Source organism: Protopterus annectens, chromosome 16.part0 (genome assembly GCF_019279795.1).
Source record: "Protopterus annectens isolate FY-2018-M chromosome 16.part0, PAN1.0, whole genome shotgun sequence".
Lineage (NCBI taxonomy): Eukaryota > Metazoa > Chordata > Ceratodontiformes > Protopteridae > Protopterus > Protopterus annectens.
Window position 1 is genome coordinate 570807888 of NC_056750.1, and position 24167 is coordinate 570832054.

Consider the following 24167-nt stretch of genomic DNA (forward strand, 5'->3'; position numbering starts at 1 on the left):
AAAGTAAATAAGTGCTATTTATGCTTTTATTGCACTTTGCTGACTTTTTTATATTATCATTTCATTGCTATTATTTTTCCTGCATTTCTGCGCTTCCAGTACAGCACTGTTATCATTGCTTTAAGTAGCTTGTTACATTGTGTGGACTAGATTTAGAGCTACTGAATCTAGAATCCTTTTGTTTAAAAAAAAAAGTGAGCAGTATACCAGCCATCTTACATAAACAGGGCTTTTTTGTACACCCTTGTGGTGGAAGTGTGTAGATCTAGACCCATCTGAGTTGGGAGCTTGCTGGCGAAAGGCTCTGTGTGTGCTTTCTGATTGGTTGCTCGATTCTTCTAGTTTATTCCAGCTAATATTAAGTCTTGCTTTTGCGCAGCGCTGCTTGTTATGCCGCGCTGGTTGACAATGCCCTGTATAGACGCAAAAGCCTTGAAGCTTAGGTTCTCCCTCAACAGCTGTCAGTGTGACCTTTCTAAGCTTCTCTTCTGCTCTGGAAGCAGCTCAGTTGCACACTGAGCAATGTTGCTGTCCTGGTCAACCTTGGTGTACACAAAGTATAGTTCCCTTGTGTAGGTTGTGAGCTACAAGCACAGGCCTGTCAAATTAACCCATTTCCTTCCGCAATAAAACTTTCAGTGGAACCTGGTGTCATGGACGGGTGATTTCCCATCATCTCTCTGGCCAACTTGATGGACATGTACATCTGAGGCAATGTAGTAGTTGTCTCATGTATACTGATAATCACTTACTCCTGGAACAAACTAATACTTTATGTATGAGAAGTAATTACACTATAAAATTGAAGGCAAGATGTTCAAAAGGATGGACAGATCTAATGCCAAACATTGTCAGCACACACAAATCACTTCCCACACTAAATAAGAACACGGCGCATAAACTCAAATGTGCAGAGGTACTCACTTGTAACTCACCAGAATCCTCCCAAACAGTGCCTTCAGGAACCACTTACACAATGCAAGAAACAACCTCACCACATAACGCACACATTAGTGTCTCAGCAAATAACACAAATTGTAACAGCACAAAACCCAATGCACTGGTCATAGGTGACTCCAAAGTGAGAAATGCAGATGTCTCCCTCACCAGGCTGGACATGGAGAGGGTTATGGTTAGCTGTCAGGTGCCAGGATCCATTAAGTCACTGAAGCACTCAAGTCACTCATCCACAAGTACCAGTGTGACTCCATCCTAGTCCATGTGGGTATGAATGACTTGAGACTTACCTGTCCATACTATATGAAGAGAGACATGACTGAGCTGTCAGATTGTGTCATATGCAGGTATAAGCTTAGCCTTAAGCAGAATTCTACCATCTACAAGGATGATTCTATAACACACACAAACAAAACAAAAAAATGATTGACTTCAATGATTGGCTTAACGTCTGGTATCAGTCCAAGGGAATCCAATATCTGTCAGCATGGGAGGACATGATCGACTGGCCAGGTTGCTTTGCCAGAGATGGTCCGCACAGGTCTCCTTTAGGCGCTCCTATACTGGCAAAGGCGTTGGCCCCCACCCCCTGTTGTCCATTTTTAAGCAGTGTCAAACTAACCAACCTCCCAGTGTAACAAAGTCCTGTCTAGTTAAGTCAAGGCATTGCTCCTTAATGCTAGAAGTCTAAACAAGAAACTCCCAGGAAGAAGTCCTTTCCTTGGAAGATGCCGTTGTCTTTTCAGTCACCAAGACATGGTTCAAAGCCCTGGAAAGCATGCTGACCGTGCAGTGCAGGGCTACAATGCCTTTAGTACATTCAGACCACAAATTGAGCACGAAAGAACTAAAGGAGGTGGTATATCCCATCTTCATTAAGGATAAGTACACCATGAGATCTCTCTCAAGCCACTCTGTGTCCAATTAACCATAGGAAAAATCTCCTGCCACATCATAGCTAGCTATAGGTCACCCAGCATGAACCAGGACAAGCATACTGTGTATCTGGACTTAACTGGAGTCACTTACCTTGCAGCCCAATACCTTAACTCGGGTGATTTTAATTATCCTACCATCGACTGGGAAACGTACACAATCACAAATATGCAGGCACAAAAGTTTTTGGACTTTGTCAATGCAGATGCTCTGGAACAGCTAGTCAACACACCCATGAGGTGCTCAGATGTCTTAGACATAGTACTCACTAATATGGGGAGCACTGCATTCTCTCCCCCATGTGCTGTCCTTGCTGGTAAGATAGGACAATAAGTCAGTCTCTTTCTATGAAATTCTAAGGCCAGATAACCCCATAAAGCTAAAAAATGCATAAGACTTTTTCCAAGACAAATTACCTCTTGCTTAAATGATGGTATAAGAAATTCCAAAGCCTCCTCGAACAGAGAAAACATGGATTCCTGTGCAGAGGTGTACTTCAAAGCCCTGTATAACCACTTAAGCAGTTGTATAGAATTGGGTGCATGTGACTGGATTAAAAACCAGTCTTGCTGGAAAAACAAGCACCCTTGTGGGCCCCTAGTATAAACAGGCTATACAACAAAAGAAGAAACTAATGTCTAAATACAAGAGATAAGTCCCTCTCTAGCCTTAAACAAACTGAAGATCATATCAAGCCCTCCAAAGCTAATTACAAAGCAAAAATAGCCTTCCTGGCTATGGATAATCATAAGGCATTCTTTAACTATGTCTGAAATCTAAAGGGGGAATACCCATCTGTGGGTGGTGTAGTGGTGCAACTGTTAGCATTGTCACCTCACAGCAAGAGGTTCTCCAGTTTGATTTGTGGCTGGAGTGCCTTCTGTGCGGAGTCTGCATGTCCTCCCTGCATTTGAGTGGGTTTCCTCCAGATGCTGTAGTTTTCGCCCACATTCCAAAGACACGCATCTTGAGCATTTCTCTCCGGGCCTCCATTGAAAATGGGCTGTGTCCCATTTGGACTTTCCTGGTAAGTAAATGTGCTGAACTGGTTGTGGATGGCACCAACCATGCTCAACCAGAGGTAATGGCCAACCTGCTAGCTGACATATTTGAAGCAAACTTCACACCCCTGTCCCCGCTGATCACTAATCATCCCCCAAAGTATACCTGCCACCATTCCTCAGCCTGTTATCTCAAGAGAACAGGTCATCTCTGCAGTCTCTAAGGCCAAAAATATGACAGTGGGACCAGACAACATCCTAGGTTGCCCTTTAAACAACTTAAAACATGACCTAGCAGAGACCCTCTTGGATTCCTTTCACCATAGCCTGCAGGCTGGCTCTTTTCCAGCAGAATGGAAGACAGCAACAGTAATTCCTCTCTACAAAGGAGGGCCGTCAACAAACCATGGGAATTGTAGACCCATGAACTTGACTAGCCTCATCTGCAAGGACATGAATAAAATCACTATGGACTTTATCAACAAGGACATGGGTATCACTAAACTCTGGACCCAACCCAGTTCAGATTAATTAAAGGTCAGTCATGTCTGTTAAACCTGGTTGACTTCTTCGAGAAGGTCACAAAGGCCCTGGATGAGGGAAAGATAGATCATACAGCCTACCTTGACCTAGCCAAGGCATTTGACACAATCACCCACTCGGATGTTATAGAGAAACTCTTCCCATTGGGAATTAACCCCTATGTCACCAGATGGGTAGCCAATTGGCTCACCAGCAGGACACATACTGTCAGAGTGGGTGAATTCACCTCTAGTAAAAGGCCAGTCACCAGTGGCGTACAACAGGGTTCTGTGCTGGGCCATTTACTGTTCCGAATTTGTTTTTCAGAGGTTCGAGCAAATGTGGATGGCCTGTGGCTGACCAAGTTCACTGATTGCAAATTGAGAGCAATCACAGAGTCCCCCATCAATGCTAATATACTGCAGAAAAGATAATCGCAGACAAATGATTGATGCCAAAGCCATGGATTGAAGCTTTATGCAAAAAAATGCATTATTATTCACTTTGGGAAGGCTAACATCGCTGCTAATTACAATATAGACAACCCTGCCAAGAGTAGACCATGTGGTAAATGGTTGGATACTCAGGTGAGGAAATTCTTCCGTGTGGTACATCTTGTATATAAAGGCTCAGCCATCATCACACCAGTGAGTGAGTACAGTGATGTCCTTCAAGGATGCATCTGCAGTCATCACATATGGGTTGTCCTGCCTCAGGCAGCCCTTCAGTCAACCGGATTCCAAAGTCTGGGTCCGGCGTCGGCTGACGTCGCTCCTTCCCCGACGTCAGAGCGCCTGGGGTATAAAAGCGTCAGCCGACGCCATCTTCCTCAGTCTTTCTTGCCGCGTGGTGCCCGAAGCAGAAGCAGTTGGCAAGTGCCGGTCGGCCAGCTCCTGTATTTCAGCTACCGAAGACTTCAAAAGCTAAGTACCCCGTTGGGGACTCTTTCTTGCCTCAGCCGATGTCAGATAAAGTTAATAATTGTTTAACTTGTGGGAAACAAATACCTCATAAGGATTTCCACTCTTACTGCCTCCCCTGCCTAGGCCCAGACCACGACGTCTCGGCCTGTTCAGCCTGTGCTTCCTTCAACCGGCACTCTTAGGCGTCGGGAGTTCGCAGAGGAATTTTTGGGGCTAGTTTTTCATACAAAATGCCGTCGGAGACTCCGACTTCACATTTAGTAAAGAAACAGAAGGACAAGGACTGACACGCGGGCCGCGGTTTCGGCTGAAACCACAGCCAGGCCTACCGCAAGTGTCTCGGCTGAGACAGAGTCCTTGGTACTTCCGACACCCGAAACCGCTCAACCGACAACCTCGGCCCCGGAGGCCCCTGCTGAGTCGGTTATTGAATTTCCTTCAGAAACTGGTGTTTTGGAAACTTCCGACACCATTCCTCTAGACAAAACTACTCCAGCACGTGGTGCAGCTAGGTCTCCTGCATCCATGTCCATAAAGGCATTCACCAGGGCTAAAGTTGCTAAACATACAAAAGCTTTGCCTCCCAGGGTTATTCCTCAGGGACCCTCTACAAGTTCACAGATTCTTACTTTAGCAGAGGACCTTATTTCCTTGATTAGGGGATCTCAACCTCATCCGGACAGGGGCTCTCAACCTCCTCTAGACAAAAGGCCCAGGGTTGAGCCCTCTGATCCCCACTCCTCAGAGGAGGCCTCTGATGGCTCTGTTCTCTCGGACTACCAGGAGGAGGCTTTTTCGGCCTACGAGGATTCTGATGCAGAGGAATCCATCCCCTCGGCCTCCCCTCCTAAAGAGCTATCCTTCGGTGAGACCCTTCACACTATGAGAGAGCATTTCAAATGTCAGGGCCAGGAATTTTCTGATTCCAGGAAAAGATTAAGAACTTTTCTGCATTTACCTCAGCATAGACCTTTGGCTATTCCTCCTGTTTTGAATGTCATTGATGATGTGTACTCTGAGTCTAGCATAACCCCTGACACTCTTCCCCTGGCCCCTGTCAAACCCGATAGGTACTACAGGGTCCCGGACTCGCATCATTTTCTTTACAAGGCCCACTCTGCTGATCCAGAAACTATTTCCCAGGGCCCTAAAGGGATTGCAGCTGCCACCTCTAAAAATCCACTCTCTTCTGAAAGGGAGCCCAGGGCTTTAGAGAGATGGGGTAAAAAAGTGAATACTTCTGCTACTCTTTCTATGAGGGCATTAAATTGTCAATTTCATATGATACAGTACCAAGAGTATTTGTTAGATGAATTGCATAAGAAACTGTCTTCACCTGAACCCCTAGATCGCAAATCACTACAGGATCTGGTACATAACTCCCCAGCAGGTTAGTAACCATTTCTTACAATGTGGTTATGATGCATTGGAAGCTTCATGTAGGTCAGCTATGACAGGTGCAGTCATACGTAGGCATGCTTGGCTGAAGGAACAATCTCTGCCAGATCATGTTAAAGCTAAGCTTCTGGATGCTCCCCTGGAAAAGCAAAAGTTATTTGGCTCCACTGCTCAGGAGGTCTTAAAGAAGGTTGAGGAAAAGGCAAAATCTGTACAAACAGTTAAAGATTTTTTACAAGTCCAACCACCAAGATTCAGCAGAAATTGGCCTGCCAAGAATTGGTCCTTTCCGGACACAGAAAGATTTCAGAGAGGCAAGAACAGGCGTGCCAGAGGTAGAGGGCAAGCTAGAGGCTCCTACAGAGAGCGTCAATGGCAGCCTCCCAACCAGAGAGGTAGTGCAGGACCTACAACTGCTAAGCCAATGACTGCTACCCAACCAGGGTCATAGGAGACTGAAAGTTTATTTCAGAATTGCTTTTGTTGTTGTGATGAGATCAAGTATGTTTTCTCCTCTTGTGGGGATGGTGACTAGTTGTTCCATGGCATTTGAGTTTATGAACTCCAGGAATCTTTGGGTTAGAGTGTTCGGGCTTGAGTAGTGTTCCCAGTCTATATTAGGGTAGTTAAAGTCACCTAGTATGATGGTGTTTGGAGATACATTTATCCTCCAATGTTTTCAGGAAGGCCATGTGAGGTTCCTGAGTTTGAGAGGGTGGCCTGTAACATGCTACAAATTGCAGAGCAGTCTTGCCTATGGTTAATTGCACCTGGATGGTCTCCGATGCATCATGTTGCCACCAACCTTGAGGTGTGGGTGTCCTTTATGAATATGGACACCCTCCTTTCTTGGTGTTGTCCGGATTTTGGGGCGGAACGCATGATATGAGGTGAAACCTGTTAGTGCTGGGGTGCTCTCAGGAGCCTTGAACCAGGTTTCTGTCACAGCACAGACATCGATGTTCTCCATATTGAGAAGGGCCTCGAGTGCATCTTGAGATTGAGACTTCTGGCATTGAGCAGCATTACCCTTAGTTTTTTCCTTTTGGTGTTCTAGGGTGGTAGGTTTAGAATTTGAGCCTTGCCTAAAAAGGCACTATGGGGTGGCAAGAGCCTTTGCCAATATCCGAAGCCCAGGGTGACAGGTGCAAGCCGTCCCTTCATAAGCAGCGTGGCTTGTCCAGCATGTCATCCCAGGCAGACAGACATTGGATCCCTTTGAATGACACCAGAATTTAAGCCAATTATTAAAGCTGATCATCTTATCACTGTATTGTGGCATCATTCTAGGTGAAGGTAGGATACTGCTCAAGGTCAGGGTCATACCTGCCTGGGCTACATAATCAGAGAGCTCCTCGATGTCCCTTTTCATGTAGTCCAAGGAGGCGTCTCAGGTCGTTGACACCAGCGTGGACAATGACTGAGTCGTACTTGTACCTGCTGTTGAGAGACCTGAGTGCTTGCGTTATGTGGCGGATTCTAGCGCCTGACAGGCAGCTTACTGTGACCTTCTCTTTACTCAGTCTGGTGAGCGGGACGTCAGTGTGTCTGACTATGGAATCACCAATGACAAGTGTGTCTGGCATTTTGTTTGGCCTTAAGGGCTGTGACTGTTTGACACTCTGACTGTGTGGTCTATGTGTTGCATGTGTTGGGTCGTGAGGTGGTAGTTGTTTGGGTGATGTGCAGAGGTACTCACTTGTAACTAACCAGAATCCCAGAAGCCTCCCAAACAGTGCCTTCAGGAACCACTTACACAATGCAAGAAACAACCTCACCACATAACGCACACATTAGTGTCTCAGCAAATAAGAACACAAATTGTAACAGCACAAAACCCAATGCACTGGTCATAGGTGACTCCAAAGTGAGAAATGCAGATGTCTCCCTCACCAGGCTGGACATGGAGAGGGTTATGGTTAGCTGTCAGGTGCCAGGATCCATTAAGTCACTGAAGCACTCAAGTCACTCATCCACAAGTACCAGTGTGACTCCATCATAGTCCATGTGGGTATGAATGACTTGAGACTTACCTGTCCATACTATATGAAGAGAGACATGACTGAGCTGTCAGATTGTGTGTCATATGCAGGTATAAGCTTAGCCTTAAGCAGAATTCTACCATCTACAAGGATGATTCTATAACACACACAAACAAAAAAAAATGATTGACTTTAATGATTGGCTTAACGTCTGGTATCAGTCCAAGGGAATCCAATATCTGTCAGCATGGGAGGACATGATCGACTGGCCAGGTTGCTTTGCCAGAGATGGTCCGCACAGGTCTCCTTTAGGCGCTCCTATACTGGCAAAGGCGTTGGCCCCACCCCCTGTTGTCCATTTTTAAGCAGTGTCAAACTAACCAACCTCCCAGTGTAACAAAGTCCTGTCTAGTTAAGTCAAGGCATTGCTCCTTAATGCTAGAAGTCTAAACAAGAAACTCCCAGGAAGAAGTCCTTTCCTTGGAAGATGCCGATGTCTTTTCAGTCACCAAGACATGGTTCAAAGCCCTGGAAAGCATGCTGACCGTGCAGTGCAGGGCTACAATGCCTTTAGTACATTCAGACCACAAATTGAGCACGAAAGAACTAAAGGAGGTGGCATATCCCATCTTCATTAAGGATAAGTACAGCATGAGATTGGTCAAACAGTATGACTCTCTCAAGCCACTCTGTGTCCAATTAACCATAGGAAAAATCTCTTGCCACATCATAGCTAGCTATAGGTCACCCAGCATGAACCAGGACAAGCATACTGTGTATCTGGACTTAACTGGAGTCACTTACCTTGCAGCCCAATACCTTAACTCGGGTGATTTTAATTATCCTACCATCGACTGGGAAACGTACACAATCACAAATATGCAGGCACAAAAGTTTTTGGACTTTGTCAATGCAGATGCTCTGGAACAGCTAGTCAATACACCCATGAGGTGCTCAGATGTCTTAGACATAGTACTCACTAATATGGGGAGCACTGCATTCTCTCCCCCATGTGCTGTCCTTGCTGGTAAGATAGGACAATAAGTCAGTCTCTTTCTATGAAATTCTAAGGCCAGATAACCCCATAAAGCTAAAAAATGCATAAGACTTTTTCCAAGACAAATTACCTCTTGCTTAAATGATGGTATAAGAAATTCCAAAGCCTCCTCGAACAGAGAAAACATGGGTTCCTGTGCAGAGGTGTACTTCAAAGCCCTGTATAACCACTTAAGCAGTTGTATAGAATTGGGTGTATGTGACTGGATTAAAAAACAAACACCCTTGTGGGCCCCTAGTATAAACAGGCTGTACAACAAAAGAAGAAACTAATGTCTAAATACAAGAGATAAGTCCCTCTCTAGCCTTAAACAAACTGAAGATCATATCAAGTCTTCCAAAGCTAATTACAAAGCAAAAATAGCCTTCCTGGCTATGGATAATCATAAGGCATTCTTTAACTATGTCCGAAATCTAAAGGGGGAATACCCATCTGTGGGTGGTGTAGTGGTGCAACTGTTAGCATTGTCACCTCACAGCAAGAGGTTCTCCAGTTTGATTTGCGGCTGGAGTGCCTTCTGTGCGGAGTCTGCATGTCCTCCCTGCATTTGAGTGGGTTTCCTCCAGATGCTGTAGTTTTCTCCCACATTCCAAAGACATGCATCTTGAGCATTTCTCCCCGGGCCTCCACTGAAAATGGGCTGTGTCCCATTTGGACTTTCCTGGTAAGTAAATGTGCTTAACTGGTTGTGGATGGCACCAACCATGCTCAACCAGAGGTAATGGCCAACCTGCTAGCTGACATATTTGAAGCAAACTTCACACCCCTGTCCCCGCTGATCACTAATCATCCCCCAAAGTATACCTGCCACCATTCCTCAGCCTGTTATCTCAAGAGAACAGGTCATCTCTGCAGTCTCTAAGGCCAAAAATATGACAGTGGGACCAGACAACATCCTAGGTTGCCCTTTAAACAACTTAAAACATGACCTAGCAGACCCTCTTGGATTCCTTTCACCATAGCCTGCAGGCTGGCTCTTTTCCAGCAGAATGGAAGACAGCAACAGTAATTCCTCTCTACAAAGGAGGGCCGTCAACAAACCATGGGAATTGTAGACCCATGAACTTGACTAGCCTCATCTGCAAGGACATGAATAAAATCACTATGGACTTTATCAACAAAGACATGGGTATCACTAAACTCTGGACCCAACCCAGTTCAGATTAATTAAAGGTCAGTCATGTCTGTTAAACCTGGTTGACTAATTCGAGAAGGTCACAAAGGCCCTGGATGAGGGAAAGATAGATCATACAGCCTACCTTGACCTAGCCAAGGCATTTGACACAATTACCCACTCGGATGTTATAGAGAAACTCTTCCCATTGGGAATTAACCCCTATGTCACCAGATGGGTAGCCAATTGGCTCACCAGCAGGACACATACTGTCAGAGTGGGTGAATTCACCTCTAGTAAAAGGCCAGTCACCAGTGGCGTACAACAGGGTTCTGTGCTGGGCCATTTACTGTTCCGAATTTGTTTTTCAGAGGTTCGAGCAAATGTGGATGGCCTGTGGCTGACCAAGTTCACTGATTGCAAATTGAGAGCAATCACAGAGTCCCCCATCAATGCTAATATACTGCAGAAAAGATAATCGCAGACAAATGATTGATGCCAAAGCCATGGATTGAAGCTTTATGCAAAAAAATGCATTATTATTCACTTTGGGAAGGCTAACATCGCTGCTAATTACAATATAGACAACCCTGCCAAGAGTAGACCATGTGGTAAATGGTTGGAAACTCAGGTGAGGAAATTCTTCCGTGTGGTACATCTTGTATATAAAGGCTCAGCCATCATCACACCAGTGAGTGAATACAGTGATGTCCTTCAAGGATGCATCTGCAGTCATCACATATGGGTTGTCCTGCCTCAGGCAGCCCTTCGGTCAACCGGATTCCAAAGTCTGGGTCCAGCGTCGGCTGACGTCGCTCCTTCCCCGAAGTCAGAGCGCCTGGGGTATAAAAGCTTCAGCCGACGCCATCTTCCTCAGTCTTTCTTGCCGCGTGGTGCCCGAAGCAGAAGCAGTTGGCAAGTGCCGGTCGGCCAGCTCCTGTATTTCAGCTACCGAAGACTTCAAAAGCTAAGTACCCTGTTGGGGACTCTTTCTTGCCTCAGCAGATGTCAGATAAAGTTAATAATTGTTTAACTTGTGGGAAACAAATACCTCATAAGGATTTCCACTCTTACTGCCTCCCCTGCCTAGGCCCAGACCACGACGTCTCGGCCTGTTCAGCCTGTGCTTCCTTCAACCGACACACTCTTAGACGTCGGGCGGAGTTTGCAGAGGAATGTTTTGGGGCTAGTTTTTCATACAAAATGCCGTCGGAGACTCCGACTTCACATTTAGTAAAGAAACGGAAGGACAAGGACTGACACACGCGGGCCGCGGTTTCGGCTGAAACCACAGCCAGGCCCTACCGCAAGTGTCTCGGTCTCGGCTGAGACAGAGTCCTTGGTACTTCCGACACCCGAAACTGCTCAACCGACAACCTCGGCCCCGGAGGCCCCTGCTGAGTCGGTTATTGACTTTCCTTCAGAAACTGGTGTTTTGGAAACTTCCGACACCATTCCTCTAGACAAAACTACTCCAGCACGTGGTGCAGCTAGGTCTCCTGCATCCATGTCCATAAAGGCATTCACCAGGGCTAAAGTTGCTAAACATACAATAGCTTTGCCTCCCAGGGTTATTCCTCAGGGACCCTCTACAAGTTCACAGATTCTTACTTTAGCAGAGGACCTTATTTCCTTGATTAGGGGATCTCAACCTCATCCGGACAGGGGCTCTCAACCTCCTCTAGACAAAAGGCCCAGGGTTGAGCCCTCTGATCCCCACTCCTCAGAGGAGGCCTCTGATGGCTCTGTTCTCTCGGACTACCAGGAGGAGGCTTTTTCGGCCTACCAGGATTCTGATGCAGAGGAATCCATACCCTCGGCCTCCCCTCCTGAAGAGCTATCCTTTGAGACCCTTCACACTATGAGAGAGCATTTCAAATGGCAGGGCCAGGAATTTTCTGATTCCAGGAAAAGATTAAGAACTTTTCTGCATTTACCTCAGCATAGACCTTTGGCTATTCCTCCTGTTTTGAATGTCATTGATGATGTGTACTCTGAGTCTAGCATAACCCCTGACACTCTTCCCTGGCCCCTGTCAAACCCGATAGGTACTCCAGGGTCCCGGACTCGCATCATTTTCTTTAGAAGGCCTACTCTGCTGATCCAGAAACTATTTCCCCGGGCCCTAAAGGGTTGTGGCTGCCACCTCTAAAATCCACTCTCTTCTGAAAGGGAGCCCAGGGCTTTAGAGATGGGGTAAAAAGTGAATACTTCTGCTACTCTTTCTATGAGGGCATTAAATTGTCAATTTCATATGATACAGTACCAAGAGTATTTGTTAGATGAATTGCATAAGAAACTGTCTTCACCTGAACCCTAGATCTCAAATCACTACAGGATCTGGTACATAACTCCCAGCAGGTTAGTAACCATTTCTTACAATGTGGTTATGATGCATTGGAAGCTTCATGTAGGTCAGCTATGACAGGTGCAGTCATACGTAGGCATGCTTGGCTGAAGGAACAATCTCTGCCAGACCATGTTAAAGCTAAGCTTCTGGATGCTCCCTGGAAAAGCAAAAGTTATTTGGCTCCACTGCTCAGGAGGTCTTAAAGAAGGTTGAGGAAAAGGCAAAATCTGTACAAACAGTTAAAGATTTTCTACAAGTCCAACCACCAAGATTCAGCAGAAATTGGCTTGCCAAGAATTGGTCCTTTCCGGACACAGAAAGATTTCAGAGAGGCAAGAACAGGCGTGCCAGAGGTAGAGGGCAAGCTAGAGGCTCCTACAGAGGGCGTCAATGGCAGCCTCCCAACCAGAGAGGTAGTGCAGGACCTACAACTGCTGCACAAGGACAGACTCAATGACTTTGCTTTGACTCCGCCAACCAGGGCTCAATTAGGAGCACCTTTGGGCGGAAAGCTTTCTTTATTCTCAGACAATTGGCACACTGTTACAAGAGACAAATGGACACTGCAAATAATAGACAGAGGATGCAGGTTCCATTTTCACACATTGCCAAAAAGAAAAGGCATGTCAGACCTGTCACCAAATCAAAGGGCAGAGGCTTTGAAACAAATCTCCAACTTAATGCAAATGAAAGCTATAGAAAAGGTTCCTCTTTCAGAACAAGGCCAAGGATTTTATTCCAGACTTTTCCTTGTTCCAAGAAAAGAAAATCAATGGAGGCCTATTCTCGACTTGTCCGCACTGAATACTTATCTCATTGTGCCAAAATTCAAAATGCTGACTTTACAGCAACTCCTTCCCATGCTGGGCAAGGGGTCTTGGCTGGTGACTCTAGACCTCAAGGAGGCATACCTGCATGTCCCTATCAGACAAAGTTGCAGAAGACACCTCAGATTTCTTGCAGGCTCAGAGCATTATCAATTCTCAGCTTTGCCCTTTGGCTTATCTACTGCACCCAGAGTATACACGAAATGCCTGACATCAGTAATTGCACACTGCAGACTTCAGTGGATTCAAATATACCCATATCTGGACGACTGCCTTATACAAGCGGACAGCCAACAAGCTTTGGTAAAGGACTTGAATTATGCCATCCACCTACTGCAGGCATTGGGATATACAGTCAACTTTCACAAATCAAGACTTGTTCCATCCCAAAGAATAACTTTTCTGGGTGCGGATTTAGACACAACCACCCAAATGGCTTTTCTCACAGAAGAAAAACAAAGGCAACTACCGGATTACTTCAAGAATCTGACAAGACAAACTCAGCTGACTGCAAGGAAAATCCTGCAAGCCCTGGGTTACATGGCATCTTGCATTCTTCTCATTCCCCAAGCAAGGCTGCATATGAGGAAACTACAATGGTACCTAAGGAGTTTATGGACTCAGCACAGCCACAGCTTAGAAACTTTGATCCCACTCATTCCATGTCTCCAAAATGAATTTCTGTGGTGGGCTCAAGCAAGCCAATCAAACAGGGGTATGCCCTTCAGCAAGCCAATAGCCAGCCAGACTATTACAACGGACGCTTCAGACCACGGTTGGGGAGCACACATGGAGGGCAGATGTATTCAAGGACTATGGTCACAAAAGGAGCTACGCATGCACATAAACCAAAAGGAAATGCTGGCAGTGATACATGCAATCGAGGCCTTCAAACTCTTTCTGCATCAAGGCCACCTGCTAATAAGGACAGACAACACCACAGTTATGTGGTACATAAACAAGCAAGGAGGCACCCATTCCTACCCTCTTTGCAGACTGGCAATTAATCTATGGGAACTTTCCTTGAAACTCAATATAGATCTGCAATCCCAGTTTGTGCCAGGAAAAGACAATGTACTGGTGGACAGCTTAAGCAGAAATATCATGGATGCTCACGAATGGATATTGCACCCAGACATCTTCCTACAGATAACACAATCATGGGGAAGGCCAGACATAGATATTTTTGCCTCCCCCCACAATCATCAGCTGAAGAAAATTCTGCTCAAGGACATACCACCCACAAGCATGGAAAGTGGACGCCCTATCTTTCAGCTGGAGAACCCTAACAGTTTATGCATTTCCACCTCTTCCATTAATGACCAAGGTCTTACTGAAGATCAGGACAGAGCAGCCATAAGTGATTCTGATAGCTCCGGACTGGCCAAGACAGCACTGGTACCCACTGTTAAAGAGCATGTCACACACGGAACCATGGCCTCTTCCTCAATGGCCACTTCTCCTGACACAGCACAATTACAAAACTCTGCATTCCAACCTGAAAACCTTGCGACTAACAGCCTGGAAAATACCTTGACTCCTCCTCAGGATAAGCTATCCAAGAGAGTGAAGGATGTCATCATGGAAGCTCGCAGGCCTTCCACAAGTAAGGCATATTCAGCAAAATGGAAAATATTTCACATTTGGAACACCACAAAGGGCCTAGATGCGACAGTGATGAACATGCCACATATCCTGGAATGCTTGGCAGAAATGCTCCACAATGGCCTGTCTTACTCTTCCATTAAAATTCATGCTTCAGCAATTTCAGCAGAGTACAATACTGATCCACCTGTTTTTTCTCATCCTCTCCTAAGACAGTTTCTAAGAGGAATTAAAAACATCAATCCTCCAAGGAAACCTCCAGTGCCTACTTGGGACCTTAACTTCGTGTTGGAAAAACTAACTCTGCCTCCCTTTGAACCAGCAGCATCTGCAGAACTACAGTTCCTGTCTTGGAAGACCGCCTTCCTTCTGGCCATAACCTCAGCAAGAAGAGTATCTGAGTTACAGGCCCTCATGGCAGTACAACCATTTCTTATTTTTCATCAGGACAGAGTGTCATTGAGAACCAATCCTTCATTTATGCCAAAGGTGGTATCCAGGGTCTCATTAAACCAAGCTATTCACCTGCCTACCTTCTTTCCAAATCCACAAAACAAAGGGGAGAATCTTCTGCACACTCTGGACATACACAGACAGTTGCGCTGCTACTTGGACAGAACGAAAAGCTACAGAAAAACTGACCAGCTGTTGGTAGCATATGCTGCTGGTGCACAAGGAAAAGCAATTTCCAAACAGACAATTTCAAAATGGATAGGGAATTGCATTCGTTTCTGTTATTCCTTTCATGGAAAAGCTGTGCCAGCTAACATTAGACCTCATTCCACCAGAGCCACAGCCACCTCCACAGCCTTCTTAAGAGGGGTGGCTACCAAGGACATTTTAGAAGCTGCTACATGGAGCTCCGTGCATACATTTTCCAAGCATTACAATTTACCTTTATATTCCAGATCCAGAGCAGGCTTTGCTACGGCAGTCCTGCAGGGCATTTTAGCTACACCATCCTTTACATAGATCCTCCACCCCCAGATTGGCTATGGTATTCTACCCATATGTGATGACTGCAGATGCATCCTTGAAGGACATAGTACAGTTTTGTACCTACCATAAATGTAGATGTCCGATAGGTATGCATCTGCAGTCAGGTTTCCCTCCTTCCCCTCTCTGGGATTTATTGGGTACTTTTCCCTCTCATAGCTAGCTGGGGTTATCTATTATGGTGTATTTGTTGTGTATATATATATATATATATATATATATATATATATATATATATATTTCTATGCATGTTTGGAATTATTGCATTTATCCAAATTTAGCCTTCCTTTGAGGGCACCTGGCATCTGGGGCAAGAAACACTGAGGAAGATGGCGTCGGCCGACGCTTTTATACCCCAGGCGCTCTGACGTCGGGGAAGGAGCGACGTCAGCCGACGCCGGACCCAGACTTTGGAATCTGGCCGACCGAAGGGCTGCCTGAGGCAGGACAACCCATATGTGATGACTGCAGATGCATACCTATCGGACATCTACATTTATGGTAGGTACAAAACTGTACTTTCTCTTTTGCTTGCATCTCACCAGACACCTGCAACAACTGGAGGGACAATAGAGGTTTCTCACCAGGAAAGTACAGGGTACTCAAACCAAGTCCTGAATGGAAAGACTGAAAGCCCTGTCACTGTATTTTGTCTATTTCAGGCTGCTAAGGGGTGACCTGTGCCTGGCTTGCAGGGCAGTAAATGACTCAGCCCTGATGGAAATGCTACCCATTCGAAAATCAAACTGCAAATCTAGCCTCTGGCATGAGCAAATCATGTGTAGCAATAGAGGCATCTGCCAGAGACTACCCCTTCTTTGATGCAAGCTTCCCATTCACATGAGGCAGACCCCCCCCCCCCCATATGACCCTCCTCAAACTCAGCCTAGATCAATGAATGGGTAATCCTAAATTCACTCCTGGAGTGGAGCACGTGTCCCTCATGAACAGAAGCAGTCAGTATAAATTACCATAATATAGACTTGTAGCTCTGCTAACTTCGCTCACCTAACAGTTGGAGCAACTCAGGATAAATATGGCTAGGTTTGTGAGGGCTCTTGGGCTTATTAGCCTAGTAACCTTCTGTGAAGCTGTAAACCTGTATTCAAACAAGTGGTTTTAAATCTTTTCATTTTAAGGTGTTTATTTCTTTCTGTAGGGCAGAGAGTTAATGCTAGTACTAAAAGAAATTAATTCATTGATGTAAGTTATTAATTTCTGATTTTAACTAATGCAACCTTAAAAAAAATCTTTAAGGTTTTGTAGACCAGTACAATTAGCAAAGGTTTTGTAGACCAGTGCAATCAGTATGCCGCGGTGGTACGACGGTAGCGTTGTTACCTCACAGCAAGAGGTTCTCCCGTTCGATTCTCTGCTTGGGAGGGCCTTCTGTGTGGAGTCTGCATGTCCTCCCTGCGGTTGGGCAGCATTCGAAAGACATGGCTGCGTATATGGGTGTGCCTTCATTGAAGGTTGGATGTCGAGCTGGCACCTTGGCGTTTCATAAAAATCTACTGCCAATCATTAACGGACCGGAGTTCCACTGTGGCAACCCCTTACCGGGAAAAAGCCGAAAGACAAACAGCAACAACAAGACCAATGCAATCAGCACTTTACCCGTTAATTATGTAGCTATTATTTCCTGGACTTGAAAACTAAATGTTTTGTAGAATAATACTTTCCCACAATTGTTTTGCTAAGCTTGCAGTAACATTTCTTTAAATGAATTAAGCTGTGTGGTCTCCATTAAGTTGAGTAACTACAGTGTCCATGTCATTTAGACCTTTTTATTTAAAAATTACTTGTTAATTAATTTTGAAAGTTTTTGTTATTGATGAAAGCTTTTGACGTCAAGCTACTGCTTTTTTGTTCTGCCAAATGCTCCTTATGCATTGAAGTGGGCTCATTGATTGTGAATAACTATGCTGGTCTGTTTTATGCAGTACTAATGCAATAAAGTGAACTCTGAACTTTGGTACAGGAAGATTTTTTCATTGTATGACATTGTTTCCTTTTGCAATCGGATCTGTCCCAGTGGAGCTACAGCGTTTGTTTTCAACGGGGTTCTGAGAGATGATTTGTGAAGGGTCACACAGAGCAATTTTAAACATCTCAGAGCTGTTATAACTTTATCATTAATATGGCTTGATGCTGATTTTTCATTTTTATAATTGGATAGCTACTTGATAAATTCTTTTTAAATAAGCCTTAACTTGTATTATTTTTTGATAGTGTAAAGTTCTTAATATGCACATGTGGCATGTGTTTTCCTGTTGTGAAAATCATTAATATACACAGCAAAGCATGGGAGATGCTTGTAATGAGTTGCTGTTCTCAGATGTTTCTGTGAAAGTAAACTGGAGAGAGAGAATAGAGTGTCCTTGTAAACTGAATTAAAACGTTATAAAGTTGAAGTTCTGGACTTGTAGACTCAGTTTATTTTTAAGCCTGCTTCATGAAAGTGCTATGAAAATGATAATTTAATAGTTTATACAAAACTTTTTTGAATGTTTTATTCATCCTTTGTTGACCAGGTTATTCCCACTAAGCTATTGGCTTCTCTTTTGAGGAGAGACCCAAGGTGATATTTATACTGCAAAGGGAAATTAGGCCAGGGCATAGAGAAACCTCCCCTACTTTTTTCAGTAGGTGCCATGGGATCTTTTATATCCATCTGAGCTCTCAACAAATCAAGTAGCCGGGACCTCAGTCTAATGTCGCTTTTGAAAAATGACTTACTCTGGAGTGCAGCACCCCCGGTGTTGCACTAAGTGAAAGGCAGTTCAGTCACTTGGGAGGGGAATACAGCCCACAGCCTTCTGGTCTTTCAGCACCAAAGGCGAGTGCCCTACCTGTTAAACCATGACTCATCTGCCATGGATGCATACCTGATGAACCACAGACACAAATCTCAAAAAATAAATAAAAAAAAATCTATATATAATGTGTGTGCGTGTGCGTGTGTGTGTGTGTGTGTGTGTGTATGTATGTGTGTATATGTATATGTATATATATATATATATATATATATATATATATATATATATATATATATATATATATATATATATATATATATATATATATATATATATATGTATGTATCTTTAATGCACACAGTTTCTTTCAGAAGTTCGCAAATTTAGCCAGAATGAGTAGTTTGAGGGTAATAATCCAACTTGCAACAGCTCCCTGTTATTAAATAAAACAAACTTCTGTGTTGCTTGTATTTGAACAGGCAGATACTTGACTTTCACTGTTGAATTCATTAAAAAAAACACCATTTTCGAAAGATAGTACCAAAAGCATTACAGTTTTTTCTAGCATTAAAAAAAAACTTAACAGGAAAGGAAAACACTTACCCTTGTCTGGGGATGGAGCTAAGAACTCCCTGCATTCCATGCAGTTGCAACTACCACTGGACCAACAAGGCATCACTGGATAGTCAGATATTTTGTAATTTGGTATAACCCAGAAGTTGACTGACAGGTGGTATTTTTAATTTTTGAGGCCATCTGTATTTCTATTATAATATATACAGGCTAGTAAAACAATTGTTAACCCAACAGTCTGCTATTCAAAGAAAAAAAGCAGTGAGTTTTGAAACTCTGGTGTTGCACCATTACACCCCTTTTACAGTAATGTCTTTTAACACCCCTGCAATGTATGCCATTGGAGTCTGTGTATGGTGACATGCGTCTGCTCTTTGTATACATTGCAGATCAGCAGTTTTGGACTAAAGATCAGCAGTCTTGGACTAAATACAGAGCTGACTTTCTAGGTATCACAACTCCAAACGTTTTGTACTTCGTTTCCATATTTCATTAATCAGAGATCTGATCCTCTGATTTTTACAGAAATCTCCCATAAAATAATTTTTTTGGAATTCGCTTAAATTTTCATTGCCTCGATTCAATGACTTATTAGGTTATATCTGTTCAGAGTGAACACGATTCTTTGAATTCCACAGATGTTTGCTGAACTGCTTAGAAGACTTTCATCATGAGTTTTTATCTTATTTCAGACAAGCTAGCTAAGTTGCAGGCTTTTGTTTGGTATTACAAGTGGTATATCTAGCAATTTGCATCCCCTCCTACCACCATGGCATTTATGTATTTAATTTTGTTGACCAGGTTAGCCCTCCTAGTTTTAGTCCGTTTTAGGGGGGGGTCCTAATCAGAGAAGTTGCAGTAGCATAGAAATGTTACAGGAGTATGTAAAATACTCGTCATACATAAAATAAAGAGCAACATACAGAAAATATTTTATTATACTAGTGTACTAGAAGTGTTAATACAACAGTAGATACTTTTATAGAATTTTACGATTTAACTTTTTAAACAATTTCCAGCAGGGCAGGTGTTAGTGAGTTTGCTGCAGAACAAGTTGGCTGTGTTTACTCAGGATTCTCTTTCTTCTCCTGTTACTTCATAAAGAGCAGTGAGTAATGATTTATACATAAAACAATGATGGTTATTTGCATCTTTGTTGCATACCTGCTGGTTTTTCTTATTTAAGGCAGTAGCAGCAGTAGTTAATAAAATAAGACTTGATCACTGTTTTTACTGAGCTTGAGAGATTTGCATTTTCAGTACAACTCTGGATGTTTAACTGCTTTTTAATAACAGGTTTCCATACTATTATTTATACTGGTACAGAGTGGTAGAAACCAGGGAAACCATTATGATGTCCTTCAAGGATGCATCTGCAGTCATAACATATGGGTTGTCCTGCCCCAGGCAGCCCTTCGGTCGGCCGGATTCCAAAGTCTGGGTCTGGCCTCGGCTGATGTCGCACTTTCCCCGACGTCAGAGCATCTGGGGTATAAAAGCATCAGCCGACGCCATCCTCCTCAGTCTTTCTTGCTGCGCGGTGCCCGAAGCAGAAGCTGTTCGCAAGTGCCGGTCGGTCAGATCCAGTGAATTCAGCTACCGAAGACTTCGAAAAAGCCAAGTACACCCCATTGGGGACTCTTTCTTGTCTCAGCCGATGTCAGACAAAGTAAATAATTGAAAGTAAATAATTGTTTAACTTGTGGGAAACAAATACCTCATAAGGATTTCCATTCCTACTGCCTTCCTTGCTTAGGCCCAGACCACAACGTATCGTCCTGTTCAGCCTGTGCTTCCTTCAACCGACGAACTCTTAGACGTCGGTCGGAGTTTGCAGAGGAGTTTTTTGGGGCCACTTTTGCATATAAAATGCCGTCTGAGACTCCGACTTCGCATTTGGTGAAAAAACGGAAGGACAAGGACCGACACTCGCGGCCCACGGTTTCGGCTGAAACCACGGTAAGGCCTACCGCGAGTGTCTCTGTTTCGGCCGAAACCGAGTCCTCGGTGATTCCTTCTTCTGAATCCATTCAACCGACCACCGCGGCCTGGGAGGCCCCGGCTGAGTCGGCTACCGAGCTACCTTAATTAGAGGTTCACAACCTCACCCAGACAGGGCCTCTCACCCTCCGCCAGACAAAAGGCCCAGGACTGACCCTTCTGACCCACACTCTTCAGATGAGTCCACGGATGGATCTGAGTTGTCAGACCACCGGGAGGAGGCTTACTCGCCCTATGAGGATTCTGATGCTGAAGAATCTATCCCTTCGGCCTCCCCTCCTGAAGAGTTTTCCTTTGGTGAGACTCTACACTCCATGAGAGAGTATTTTCAATGGCAAGGTCAGGAAATTTCTGATTCTAGAAAAAGATTAAGGACCTCTTTACATTTGCCTCAACATAGGCCCTTAGCTATACCTCCTGTTTTGAATATAATTGATGATGTGTACAATGATGTCAGTACAGCCCCTGATAATATCCCTCCGGCCCCTTCCAAACCTGATAGATACTACAGGGTACCGGATTCTCATTTCCATCTGTATAAAGCCCATTCTGCAGACCCAGAAACTATTTCTCAGGGCCCTAAAGGGGTTGCGGCCGCCACTGCCAAAAATCCTCTACCCTCTGAAAGAGAGTTTAGAGCTTTAGAAAGATGGGGTAAGAAGGTATATATTTCTGCAACTCTTTCTGTCAGGGCACTAAATTGTCAATTTCATATGATACAGTACCAAGAGTATTTATTAGATGAACTGAATAAGAAGCTTTCTTCTCCTGAACCCCTTGACCGTAAATCCCTACAGGATTTGGTACACAACTCACAGCAGGTTAGTAATCATTTCTTAAAATGTGGCTATGATGCATTGGAGGCTTCATTTAGGCCAGCTATGACTGGGGCAGTTATTCGTAGGCATGCTTGGCTGAAGGAACAATCTTTGCCAGACCATGTTAAAGCTAAACTCCTGGATACTCCAATGGAGAAACACAATTTATTTGGCTCCTCTGCTCAGGAGGTCTTAAAGTTTGAAGAAAAGGCAAAATCTGTGCAAACAGTTAAGGATTTCCTGCAAGTACAACCACCGAGATTCAGCAGAAACTGGCATACTAAGAATTGGTCCTTTCCAGACTCGGACAGAGCCCAGAGAGGCAGGAACAGACGCCCTAGGGGCAGAGGCCAATCGAAGGGCTCCTACATAGGCCGTCAGTGGCAGCCTGCCAACCAGAGGAGTAGTGCAACAGCAACAACTACTACTACACCAGGACAGGCTCAATGACTTTACTCTGATTCCGCCTACCAGGGATCAACTGAAAGCACCCTTGGGCGGAAAGCTGGCTCTATTCTCAAAAAACTGGCATTATATTACAAGGGACACATGGACACTGCAAATAATAGACAAAGGATACAGGTTCCACTTCCACACTTTGCCAAAAAGAAACGGAATGCCAAACCTGCCACCAAATCAGAGGGCAGAGGCTTTAAGGCAGATCAACAACTTGCTTCAAATGAAAGCTATAGAAAAGGTACCACTTTCAGAACAAGGCCAAGGATTTTACTCCAGACTATTCCTTGTACCAAGAAAAGAAAATCAATTGAGGCCTATTCTCGACCTGTCCGCACTGAATACTTACCTCATTGTGCCAAAATTCAAGATGCTGACCCTACAGCAACTTCTTCCCATGTTGGGCAAGGAGTCTTGGCTGGTGACTCTAGATCTCAAGGAGGCATACCTGCACGTCCCTATTCGACCAAGTTGCAGAAGACACCTCAGATTTCTTGCAGGATCAGAGCATTATCAATTCTCAGCATTGCCCTTTGGCTTATCTACTGTGCCCAGAGTATTCACGAAATGCCTAGCATCAGTAATTGCACACTGCAGACTTCAGGGGATTCAAATCTACCCATACCTGGACGACTGCCTTATACAAGTGGACAACAAGGAAACTTTGATAAAGGACTTGGTCTATGCCATCCACCTGCTACAGGCCTTGGGATACACAGTCAACATCCAGAAGTCAAGACTTGTGCCATCCCAAAGGATAACTTTTTTGGGGGCAGATCTGGATACAACCACCCAAATGGCTTTTCTCATGGAATAAAAACAAAAACAACTTCCAGATTACTTCATGATTCTGACGAGACAAACTCAGCTTACTGCAAGGAAAATCCTGCAGGCCCTGGGTTACATGGCATCCTGCATAATTCTGATACCACAGGCCAGGCTGCATATGAGAAAATTACAATGGTACCTAAGGAGTGTATGGTCTCAACACAGTCACAGTTTAGAAACTTTGATACCAATCATTCCTTGCCTTCAAAAGGAATTTATGTGGTGGGCTCAGGCCTGCCAGTCCAACAGACGGTTGCCTTTCAACAAAACAAAAACAAAACAAACCATCACCACGGACGCTTCAGACCGAGGATGGGGAGCACACATGGAGGGCAAATGTATCCAAGGTCTATGGTCTCAAGGACAGCTACGCATGCACATAAACCAAAAGGAAATGCTGGCAGTGATGCATGCAATCGAGGCTTTCAAACCCTTCCTCCATCAAGGCCACCTGTTAATAAGGACAGACAACACCACGGTCATGTGGTACATAAACAAGCAGGGAGGCACACACTCTTACCCTCTATGCCGGCTGGCTATGACTCTATGGGAACTATGCCTGAAACTCAATATCCAACCACAGTCCCAGTTCGTGCCAGGAAAAGAGAATACACTGGCAGACAGCTTAAGCAGAGCTACCATGGATGCTGCACCCAGGCATCTTCCAACTCATAGCAAAGGCTTGGGGAATGCCGGAGATAGATCTGTTCGCCTCCCCCTCAACCATCAACTGAAGACATTCTGCTCAAGGACATACCACCCACAAGCTTGGAGGGTGGACTCTCTCTCTTTCAGCTGGAAAGCTCTAAAAGTATATGCCTTCCCACCTCTCCCATTAATGTACAAAGTTCTACTGAAGATCAGGGAGGAACAGCCAAGAGTGATTCTGATAGCTCCAGACTGGCCAAGGCAACACTGGTACCCATTACTGAGAAGCATGTCACAGGCAAAACCATGGCCTCTCCCCCTATGGCCTCTTCTTCTGACGCAGAACAATTTCAAGATCATGCATCCCAACTTGAAAACGTTGCAGCTAACTACCTGGAAAATTCCTTAAACCCCAA

The 24167-nt window shown here is 44.6% G+C and overlaps 1 protein-coding gene across 3 annotated transcripts in view; it reads left to right on the forward strand.

Annotated features, from left to right (window-relative positions):
- Positions 1-24167, forward strand: part of RXRA (retinoid X receptor alpha) — a 1663729-nt gene that overhangs the window by 723855 nt on the left and 915707 nt on the right. The gene's annotated exons all lie outside the window — the stretch shown is intronic.